The 11,450-nt window shown below is 38.0% G+C and overlaps 1 pseudogene; it reads left to right on the top strand.

Annotated features, from left to right (window-relative positions):
• The first annotated feature begins 2,734 nt into the window (after window positions 1-2,734).
• LOC118736317 overlaps window positions 2,735-11,450 on the top strand; it is a 36,382-nt pseudogene continuing 27,666 nt past the window's right edge.

The following is an 11,450-nucleotide window of genomic DNA, read 5'->3' as shown; positions in this document are numbered from 1 at the left end:
TCTGTTAAGCTACAGAAAAAATCAAAACCACTACAAACAACTACAAATGATTTCCTACAAGGTACACTAGTCCAATTGATTGTAGTTGAAAGTGGGTGGGGGCGATCTTTTCAACCGATCGTATTTCGTTCTGTTAAGCTACACAAAAAATCAAAACCACTACAAACAACTACAAACGATTTCCTACAAGGTGTACTAGTCATTGTAGGTGAAAGTGGGGGTGGGGGGGACGACGTTTTCAACCTTTCGTGTTTTGTTATCTGTTGAACTCCAAACAAATTTAAATCCACTACAAACAAAGTCCTACAAGGTGCACTGGTTAAAGTATTTATTTGTAAAAGTGGGGGGCTAACTTCACAGAGCTGGCACCGACTCCAATTAGCGCCATTTGTCACCAATGCAGCATTAGCAAACGAAAATGCATGCCAATGAAACTATCTTCAAACATACATATATACCCTATTTTTGAAGTGTAAATAAAAGACAAAATTTCAAATGTGTTTTTTTTATTGTTTTATTAAATTTAATAAAGATATACACCTTCAGCCGTATCACTATATATGAAAGAAAACTAAGTTGAGTGTGTGGCACATTTATGTCGAGAAAAATGATGTGGAGGTTTACATATTCAGGTTTTGTGTTGATGTATTCGGAACGATTTCGGTCATCCCTTGTCATATTTGGTTTGGATACAAACCGGTTTCAGATGTGCCATCTTTAGTGTCAGATATAGGCATACAAATGTATTTGGGCAATTCTCACAAACTTCGATTTTTTTGAGAAAAATTATTATTTTTTACATTGTGTCTGAAATTTTTAGTACACGTTCCTTCAGCTGCTAGCACGTTCCATCCTAGTGCAACGTCTTAAAGCAACGCACAATACGATTTTAATGTTTTTTACGCGTTTTGTTTTAAGAAGTGGAAAGTGGGCGTAATTTTGGTCCGATTTCGAAAATTTTCAACGTGTAGCTTTTTTATGCCAAGGTCAATATTTGCACTGAGTTTGGTACAAATTGATAAATCGGCTACCGATATACACATACAGTGAACCAAATAAAAACTCGGGCACGACATTTTAGAAAGTTTTGGCTATTTTTCTTCACTTTATTGAACGCTTATTATTATTTTTTTTTTTAAGTATAGCTGATTACAGTGTTGGGCAAAATTTATTCGAATGACGAATAACAAATGAATAAATTGTTTTTCTCGTTATTCGTAAATAATAAATAACTTTGTTTATTCAAAGAAAAGTTATTCGAATGACGGATAAATTATTTTATTGGTTATTCGATTAATTAATATCTTCATTAATGCCGGCAGTACCAACCACAGTAAAATGACGGCGGAAGCAGGGCGGAAAAAGAAACATAAGAAGTCCCTGAACCAAATCCGGAAGAGCCGCTACCAGAGGGCAGTCTACATGCTAGATAAAATATCTAGCAATGTGGTTGAGGAATATGAGACCTCCTTAAAATAGAAGCAATCTGCAAACCGCAGTCCACCTGAAATAAAGCAAACGGGCGAATCTCAATAGAGAAATCGTTCCACCAACGACAGCACTACCGGCGGAGAGAGCAAGAAGCCTAAACAGGCTTCTTCATCTGACCCCAACCCGCTGCAATGCCACTTTAGTGACGTTGCCAAAGACCGTCTGTTGATGGCCATAGTCGACGAAAACTCGAAGACTCCCGGTATCTATGCAGAAGCACTGGGTGGAGATCGACGTCAAGCTATCGAGTCTCGTTATAGACTACGTCCTAGATAACCCGGCAGGTCCCTTGATTCCTCTGGATCGTTTCGAGGATACAGGGTTATCAGATGCGCGGACCAAGCTTCTTTGGACTTCTTAGCTGGGTGCGTCGCTAAAATAAGCGAAGCATTCGTCGGCCTTAAACTAAGGCTGATTCCAACTAAGGACGCCGCTAAAATAAGCGAAGCATTCGTCGGCATTAAACTAAGGCTGATTTCAACTAAGCACGTCCCTCAGAGGCAACGTGCACGTATCTGGTTACCCCCCCATGGAGGAACCAGGCGAGAAACTTCTGAGGTGCCTAAAGCTCGCCAACAAGCACATACCGTGTATAGCAGACTGACAGCTTATAAAAGTTGAGCAGCCTAATAAAACCAGCAGACCTCTTCTCTTGGCCATTTGCGAAGAATCTATTGAGGCTCTGTCAAAGGCGGAAAACAGAATTCGCTTTGGCATCCGCATGGCCAAGATGAAGATTTTTGTAGGCGACAAGACTCCTGATGAAGACGACACAGAGGGGGTCGACGATGCGAGCCTGTTGCTGAAGGACGTCAACATCACAGATGCAGCCCCCGCCGAAGATGAAGTGTGTGCAGATTAATCTGCAGCACTTAATATGTGCGACAGATAATCTGTCAATCCTTCTCGGAGAGGGAAGCATAGACGTCAGCCTAATCAAGGAGCCGTGGGTCAGAGGTGATCAGATCCATGGGCTTAACAGCAGTACACATAACCTCTTTTATAGTGGTAACACAGGTAAAGCGAAAGCATGCATTCTAATCAAAAAAGGTATTAATGCATTTCTCTGTCCAAATTACAGCACAGCAGACTTAACCGTGGTGAAAGTGGAGAGGGAAGGGCACCACAATATCTTCCTGGCATCTGCCTACCTGGCTCATGACAGGGACGCCCCCCCCCGACGAACTGGAACAATTTATCGCCCAAAATCAGGGGGAACAAATTCTGATAGGATGCGACGCAAATGCGAGACACACTATCTGGGGAGTTCCACGATAAACAGCAGAGGTGAGTCTCTCTTACACTCTATATTAAATACTAACCTGAGTATATGCAATAAAGGAGAGAGTCCGACCTTTATATTTCCCAGCTCCGAAAGATTTTCGGGATGGGAAGAGGTACTGGACTTAACCCTAGCAACAGATGGTATTGTCGTCGATGACTGGAGAGTATCCAGTAAAACATCCACGTCGGATCATTGTTGGATACTCTTCAGTATTCGCGGAAAGCCCACTACCTCTTCCCTATTTCGGAATCGGAGAAGAACAATATGGCCAAAAATTTATCAGGCTAACGTCAGGTAACCTAGACTGTAGTAAATCAAATGAAATTACAACTGCTGTAGAACTAGACAACACAGTAGATAAGCTGGAAAAAAACTCTAGCCATAGCTTTTAAAAAATCCACATCAGAAGTGTCCTTAAGAAAAAATCCCCTCCATGGTGGATGGGGGAGCTTAGGGAGCATAGGTCAAATCTCTGAAAAATCTTTAACGAGTGCTACAGAACAAAACAGTAGCAGCCATACAAAGATGAATTAAGGCAGTACAAAAAATTAGTAAAGAAAGCTAAAGAGGACTCTTGGCAGTCCTATTGCACATCCATAGAAAACTGTAGGGATTCCGCCAGACTAAGCAAAGTTTTATCCAAGGAACACACCAATCCCCACCTTATTAAGGGAGAGGGCGGTGCATGGACCAGGGCAGCGGAGGAATCACTAGAGACTCTTATAAATACAAACTTTCCTGGCTGCGATCAGAGGCCAAAAACATGGCCTCATACAAATCGTCAGCAACTCTCAAAAGAGTTACTCGACTCAATCGCAGACAAGGAAAAAATTAAGTTCGCTATAAATAAATTCTCACCATACAAATCCCCTGAGCCATATGGCATCATTCCGATAATGCTCCAGAAATTACAGGAGCCTATGGTATCTTGGCTGGAAAGGGTCTACAAAGTCAGTATCAGCTTGACATACATTCCGAAAAGCTGGGAAATAGTCAAAGTTGTCTTCATTCTCAAACCTGGAAGAAGAAATCACGTAAAAGCAAAAGACTTCCGACCAATAAGTCTTACATCTTTCCTGCTAAAGGTACTGGAAAGACTTTTAGACCTACATGATAGGCTTTTTCTGGGAAATTCCAAACTTTCCAAAGCTCAACATGCATACTTTAAGGGCAGGTCAACTGAAACTGCCCTTCATGAAGTCGTGGGCACCATAGAAAAATCACTTCATTACAAGCACTACACTTTGGCGGCATTCCTCGACATAGAGGGGGCCTTAAATAACATAACAGTCGAAGCAATTGTTCGATCTCTTGTGAAGGTGGGAATATCTGACCACATATGCGAGTGGATCGAACAAATGCTCAGAAACAGAATCATAATTTGAACCATTGGTTCAGTAACGCTATCCCGTTATGCAAATAGAGGGACTCCCAAGGAGGAGTTCTGTCCCCGCTACTATGGGTGGTGGTACTGAACGACATTCTAGTGGATATCAACAAAGGTGGAGTGAAAGTAGTAGCATATGCAGATGATGTAGTGGTGGTGGTATCAGGTTTCTTCCCCTCAACGATTAGTGAAATCCTAGAGGGGCTTTGTTCCGGCTAAACCCCTGGGCTACAAAAGGTGGACTCGGTGTCAACCCTAGCAAGACGGAATTGATGTTGCTCACCAATAAAACAAAAATACCACAATTCAGGCTTCCCTCCCCTAATGGAACGTCTCTGATATTGTCCTCCGAGGCTAATACGAGGTGTCGTATTAGATACCAAGCTGAGCTGGAAGACAAATATAGAGAGGCGGGTTGAGAGAGCCTACACAGCTTATTATACATGTAAAATAATATTCGGTAGGAACTGGGGATTGAAGCCAAAGCTTGTCTTCTGGATGTACACGGCTATCATACGACCAATACTAACGTATGCGGCGTTAGTTTGGTGGCCAGCACTAGATATACAATACAACGTCAGGAAATTAGGCAGTATACAAAGAGCAGCTTGTGCAGGTGCTACAGGGGCAATTAAGTCATGCCCATCTGATGCGCTTAATGTAATCCTGCATCAACTACCCATAGAACTCCATATCCGCGAAACTGCTGCGTTTGCGGCAGTCAGACTCAAAGAGTCAGGCTGCTGGAGGGCGCTGCAGCACGGCTATAGTGGTATTCTTGACAAGCTTATCGAATCAGAGAAACAATCAGATTATATACCTCCTACGACAGATTTCAGGAAAAGCTTTCAGGTGAAGTTTCCTTCAAGACGGGATTGGAGTAGTGGCAAGATAGTCGAGGAGAATTCCACTGAAATCTATACTGACGGGTCCAAAATGGACTGTAGTGTGAGTGCGGGGTGTTCCCTGAAACGCTGAATGTCTCTCTATCGTTTCGACTACCTGGTTTTGCTAGCATCTTCCAAGCGGAAGTACTGGGCATCGAAAGGGCCAGTAAAACAGTCAGAGATTGCAAATGTGCATTCAGCTCGGCAGCCGAGTTAATATACATCACTCTCATCTGGGTTCCCGGCCATAGGAACATACACGGGTTGACAAGTTGGCTGAGGCCGGAGCAAATTTGGATGAATCCTAAGTAGAAACTATAAATTGTCCACTCGGACTCACCAAAAGGGAACTGCATCTGCAATTCACACGTATGGCTGATACGCGTTGGAACAACCTTCAAACGTGCAAAACTGCGAGGTACAAATGGCCGCACAATGACAAGCCAAAGACAGAAGAACTTCTCAAGAGGTCGAGGAAAGATATATATAGTCAAATTAATAGCCACGATAACGGGACATTGGCCCATTGGTGAACATGCAGCTAGAATGGGCCTTCCGTATAACCCTCGGTGCCGTAGCTGTAATCTTGTGGGAAGTAAGGAAACGATCCTTCAGCAGTGCCCAGCATTGGCACAAATAAGGGAGATCACACTCGGGAGTTTTTCCATCCAAAATCTTGTGGAATTTCCAAATTCACCATTACTAATCTAAATAGATTCATCCGAAAATCCAAATGGTTTGACGAACCCAACGAAGCAGATAAAATCAGGGGTCCCAGAGAAAGCGTATCAAAATTGTGCTTTCAGCACTAATTGGGTCCTGGGAACATACCCTGGCGACGCTTCTACCAACCAACCAATATATGTATATAGATATGTACATAGATTTATGTATAAAATGATAGCCGTTTCCTGGACAGATTTAAGTCAAATTTTCGGAGGTTATTCCCTGCGCATAAAGTCCTATTAAAGGCTATTAGAAAACTTGTTGGTGGCGATGGAGCCGAGTTATTTATAAAAGCCAGCACGGTTGGTTTATCAATGGCCATATTTTAACGTGAAACATCGAGGATTTTTGGCTCTCCTATAATAAAAAACGCACATCTGGGCTCTTCAGCTTCCTTATAAGGACTTTTGTTGCCTTACATGACATAAGACTAGAGGTTGACGCATCGGACCCATGTTGTAGTTGCAAGATCATAGAAGTAGACGCTTTGAAAAGATCCCACAGGTGGAAAAAAGACCATCGGTAAAGCTCATCACATCGAAAGGGATTTTTTTTGCATATAGCATCAGAGCGCTACTATTTTTGGCAGAAATATGTGTGGGAAGGGTTCTACTCTTTAGTTGTTTCAACCTAAAGGCAAGTATGCAGCTCTCAAGAAACGCAAAAACTCCATATAAAATAACGTACAAGAAATGGCCAAGAAATTTTCTTGTGTAAAATTTTCTTGAGGCAGTACGCAGTAACTAAGAAATTTGCTTTTGAAAAGAGAGCACAAGGCAACCCATGCTTGCATAGGCATCACTACGTAGGGGCAGATTTCAAATCGGTAAAGTAGGTAACAAAATATAAATTTAAACACTTTGTTAACTTCTTCCCAGCGTATCTATTAAAATGTCATTTTCAACAATTTCATGCATTGCTATGCCATGTCATTCCATCTCACACATACGGTTATAGTATGTTATTGCTTCTTAGCTCAGCTGTAGTTTGCTGTTGTGTTTCTGCAGCATATTTTTAATACTGTTTAATCCTGCCTTGTATGAAAATGCATATAGCAGGGGTGGGCAAGGCCGATGCCGAAAATAGCCACATCTAAGTTGTAAATGCTAGAAAGAGCCACAAAAAAAGAACAAGAAAAACAAAAATTTTATTTTTAAATAAAATTATGTTTAGAAATGAAGAACATTAATTTTATTATTATTCTATTGTACGTAAGATAGATATAAAAGAAAATTCAAAATATCCCTTTGGCAAGATTTTCAAAACCTTGGTTTGTTAAATGTTGGATAGTCAATAGGTACGTTCGTTTAAAATCTCCAGGAAAAAATGTCCAACAGCGAAATTCCGGCGAAATGTCATCTGTTATCTCACAATAGAAAAATATCCAAAACAGTACGCGAACAGAAAATTTGCAGAAACTTGCAAATTAGACGAACAGCTGATAGAAATATTGTTTACATTCAAAAAAATTTAAAACGTAAGAAAACTAATCTCGAAGTCTTATCCTGACACAGTTTCTGACTAAACGAATAATTACTTACTTCTAATAAGTTTAATTAGTCGTATTTTACTATTTTAACTTCCAAACCATCAAATTCAATTTATGGATTTGCGTAAATTCCAACCAGCAGTTTTTAATCAGCTGTTCTCATGTAGGTAAATTGCTGTTGGCAAAACTTTTCCAGCAGAAACCAGCAGATTTTCCCCAAATGAAATGCCATTTTTCTCTCTCAATTTCCCTACTTTGCAAGTTTTTTGCGTACGCGAACACAAAAAGCTGATAATTTGTATAACTTGCAATAATTAACAGGTACGCGAAAGCAAGTTTCTGCAAATTTTTTACTTTACGAATTTCATTGTAGAGTACAAAGACTCACAGTTATACGTTGTGCCAAGAATTGAAAATATACGGCACGCAGCTGTTTTCAACAGCGGATATTTTAAATCTGGTACTTGTTGCCGGAATTCAATCAATGGCAAAGCTTTATGTTGCATTTCCAGTGTCTTATCTTCTTTTAACTCTTTCGATGCGAAAAGCAGAAAAATCTCGGTTTTAGTTATTTTTTAACTTTGGGATATCATCGGTGTTGCCGTTTTGATCCAAATGGATCAACAGGATACGTTTTTCATCGAATTTTTTAAAATATACTTTTATTTTCAGTTTAGTTTAATTGTGATTCATTTTAATTCACAAGTCGAGGGTAACTCTTCCCATCTTGAAACTTTTATGATTTTGTGGCCACGCAGTAAGTTTGTTCCCTTTCATTGAACATGCCACCTGTAATCTGCATATGGTATCACTGTTAGCTACAGAAAACTAGCCTGTTCCCGTACTCCAGGATTTAGTCCGAATTCGTTTCCTTTCACACATTTATCATATATTTTGCGAACAATTTCTCACTAGATCATGGAATGCGGGAACAGGCCAATATTGTCGTTCCTTTTCCTTTTTGATTTTGAAGCTGTCGGATGTGGTACTGAGCAAAATACAGTGTCACACGATTGGTACATTTCTACAGATTTGTATATTTTGGCAGTCACAGAGTGGTGTTCTTTAGAAATTTGTTTTCAGCTCAATAAAAGAATTTGCAAACAACACTACTCTGTAACTGGCAAAATGTACAAATCTGTACAAATGTACTAATCGTGTAACACTGCCTTAAGAATTTCATCTAGAGTAATTCAGTAAGTATTGTGAAAGTTACTTTTATGTGTTTACAGTGTTAAACGCCAATTTGATATGTGATTTTAGTTGAGTATGCAAATGAATTCAACTGTTACCGAGTAGAAAAGCTTTATTATCACTCATTATTTATATAAGAACCAAAAAATATTAATAAAAACTATCAACGATCACAACTACCATAATAAATAACTAAATAATAATTTATTCGAATAATGACCAACTTTGGGTGATTATTTAACAAACACGACATAAATCCAAATTTCAGACTATGTGCAAACATTATGAAAATTCTGCAAAGTTTGGCCAAAATTTTGGTATTCAGTTTTGTAGCCCATCAAATTTTAGTACAGCAAAGTGCAGATTTTAAGTATCTTCGATTTACCGCTGATTTTTGGCAATTTCTTAAGTGTTTACGGCGCTTCGCTTTTTTCATATAAAAAAATTTTCGAAGATACATTGCAAAAAATTAACGGTAAGTCCTAGCATCTACAGTCCAAGGTCTTTCGAAAATCGAAGGAACGGTGCAGATTTTATGACATGGACAGGAAAGGTACATAGTAAATAAGATATTCAAAGAAATCTATTCATGAGTATTTTAGATTATATTTGATAATCAGAATCACTTTTAATATTCCCTTTTTATCTTTATCTGAAGAACATATCTGGTGTCGATTGGCTAAAGGATGCGCTATTCTGGGCATCTGTAAACTTACATATTAGTTTTTATATGACGAGAAATGTCTGCTTCCCCACCAAACGCAATGGAAAAATTACAATTAAATGTTTTGCACGAAACATAATATTTACTTGTAGTCTTGCATATAAATGGATACTTATTGCGAAGTTTTTCGTTAAACGAGTTTTTGCTTTTTTTGAACGGCATTTTCTACTATATGAAATAACAAAATAAACCCCGAAAAGACGCGCTCTGAATTAATTTCTTTGAATAAACATGAACGACCAAAGTTTAGTTTAACAAGTAGGATTGAATCTGGGTGAATTCAAATTAAACTAGCAAATTATACGCATAGTGACAGAAAGAATTGTCACAAATGTACAGCAAACAGATCATTTTGGCATTAAGGACTGCCGCGTCGAATATGCAGCTGTTCTGGAATCAACATATTGTATGAATTTCCCTTGGATTGAATGGAATGATTACACAGGTCTACAAAAAAAAATCGATGAAAGGTTCCTTTGACCAAGCCTAGTCTGTTATATGTTTTTGACGAACACGTTTGAACACGAATCTGAAGTCCGTTTTGCTCCATCACGTCTGGATTTTTTTTCTAACCTCAAAAAACATCTCGGATTTTACGTGACAGAGTAAATCCGAGGTGTTTTTTGAGGTTAGAAAAAAACCTAGACGTGATGGAGCAAAACGGACTTCAGATTCGTGTTCAGCGACCTAAAAAACATTTCATAAACTAGGTTTGGTCAAAGGAACATTTCATTGATTTTTTTTTGTGGATTCCAAGGAAAGGGAGAGATGAACGTTCACACACATGCATATGCATTTTTATAACGTGTTCCCACGCACAATTGCTGTAAGCTCCCAGTGGGAAAATGTAATGTATAGTAATCGAAAACCCTTTTCACATTCAAAAATGCATTCTTTTCCCAGGGCGATGTCCTAAGAAAAGTGAGGAATTCAATATTGCATTTACTAGTATCGAGAAATGAATGTGTTTTAATATGAAATTTTTGGAACTTTTTGAATACATTAGAACGCAGATTACATAGTTAGCAGTAATATAATCGAGAACTCATAAGAAATACATTATATTATTTATCACGCATATAATGCATTACGACTGGGCCCAGTGGGAAAATGTAATGTATAAAAACCGAAAAAATAAACAACAACAACACTTTTCACATTCGAAAAAGCATTCTTTTCCCCAGGGTGATGTCCTAAGAAAAGTGGAGCATTCAATTTTGCATTACCTAGTATCGAGTAATGAATGTGATTTAATATGAAACTATAGGACTTTTTGAATACATTAGAATCAGTGTGCTAACCTCTACCACATATGTGTTAGATCTACCACATATTTTTTAAAATTTGGATGTCTACCGCATCTACCACACAAGGCTCAAAGTCTCTCACATTTTTAGGCAGAACATTTGTTTAAAATTTTCACATAACTCTAAAATTACAACTAAATTCTTATACGAAATATAAAAATTAATCGATAAATTTTTAAAAAGGTACGTCATAAATTTTGCTTTAAATATATCTATGCCTTAAATATTTCAAAAATCCGCATATTTATATTTGGGTGAAAATTTCTCAACTGGACCTCGGATTTCAGTCAAGCTCGAATTTGTGCGTGAAAATTTTTGAATAGAGAGGTTTGGAGACGTGAAAAGGATTCTGAGAATTTTTTTTGAAAAATTTTAATTTTTAAAGTTTTTATAAGCAAATATATTTTTAAACAATCTTTTCTTCAAAACTCATTTTCTCTTAAAGTATTTGACGAAAGTTGATGAAATTTTTTTTGTAAGCGTAGTGACATTAGAGCTTTAAAAAAAATATTTCTATAATTAAGAAAAAAAAATTTTAATTTAAACATAAATATTCAAGCTGCATTAAAAATATGTTCTCAATGAGTGTTATCCATTTCGTTTATACTTTCGAAAACTGCATTTATTGAAGAAAATATTAAAAAAAAAAATTGTTTAGATATTTTCTGTTTTCGACTTACAGCAACATTTGTCACAGCGCGGACGCATCGTGAACCAAGCACGCTCATCCAGTGTTGTCACTTCAGAAAACAAATGAGTGGTAGATTGTTAATAAAAACTGTGGTAGATCTCTAGAAAAGCGTGGTAGAATTTTTGTAAACATTAAACACATTTTATTGTGCGTCAAATTATTATTCATCAGAAACAATAACCATTATAGCCAAAAAGTTATATAGAGTTATATTTTTTGTGTGATTGGGATTCACGATACGGAGAAAGTATTAAAGGAAGAAACCAGTA

This window comes from Rhagoletis pomonella, unplaced genomic scaffold (assembly GCF_013731165.1).
Source record: "Rhagoletis pomonella isolate Grant_MI unplaced genomic scaffold, Rhpom_1.0 Rhpom_scaffold_00003, whole genome shotgun sequence".
Classification (NCBI taxonomy): domain Eukaryota; kingdom Metazoa; phylum Arthropoda; class Insecta; order Diptera; family Tephritidae; genus Rhagoletis; species Rhagoletis pomonella.
The sequence above is the reverse complement of the archived record's forward strand: the minus strand, read 5'-3'. Positions and strand labels throughout refer to the sequence as shown.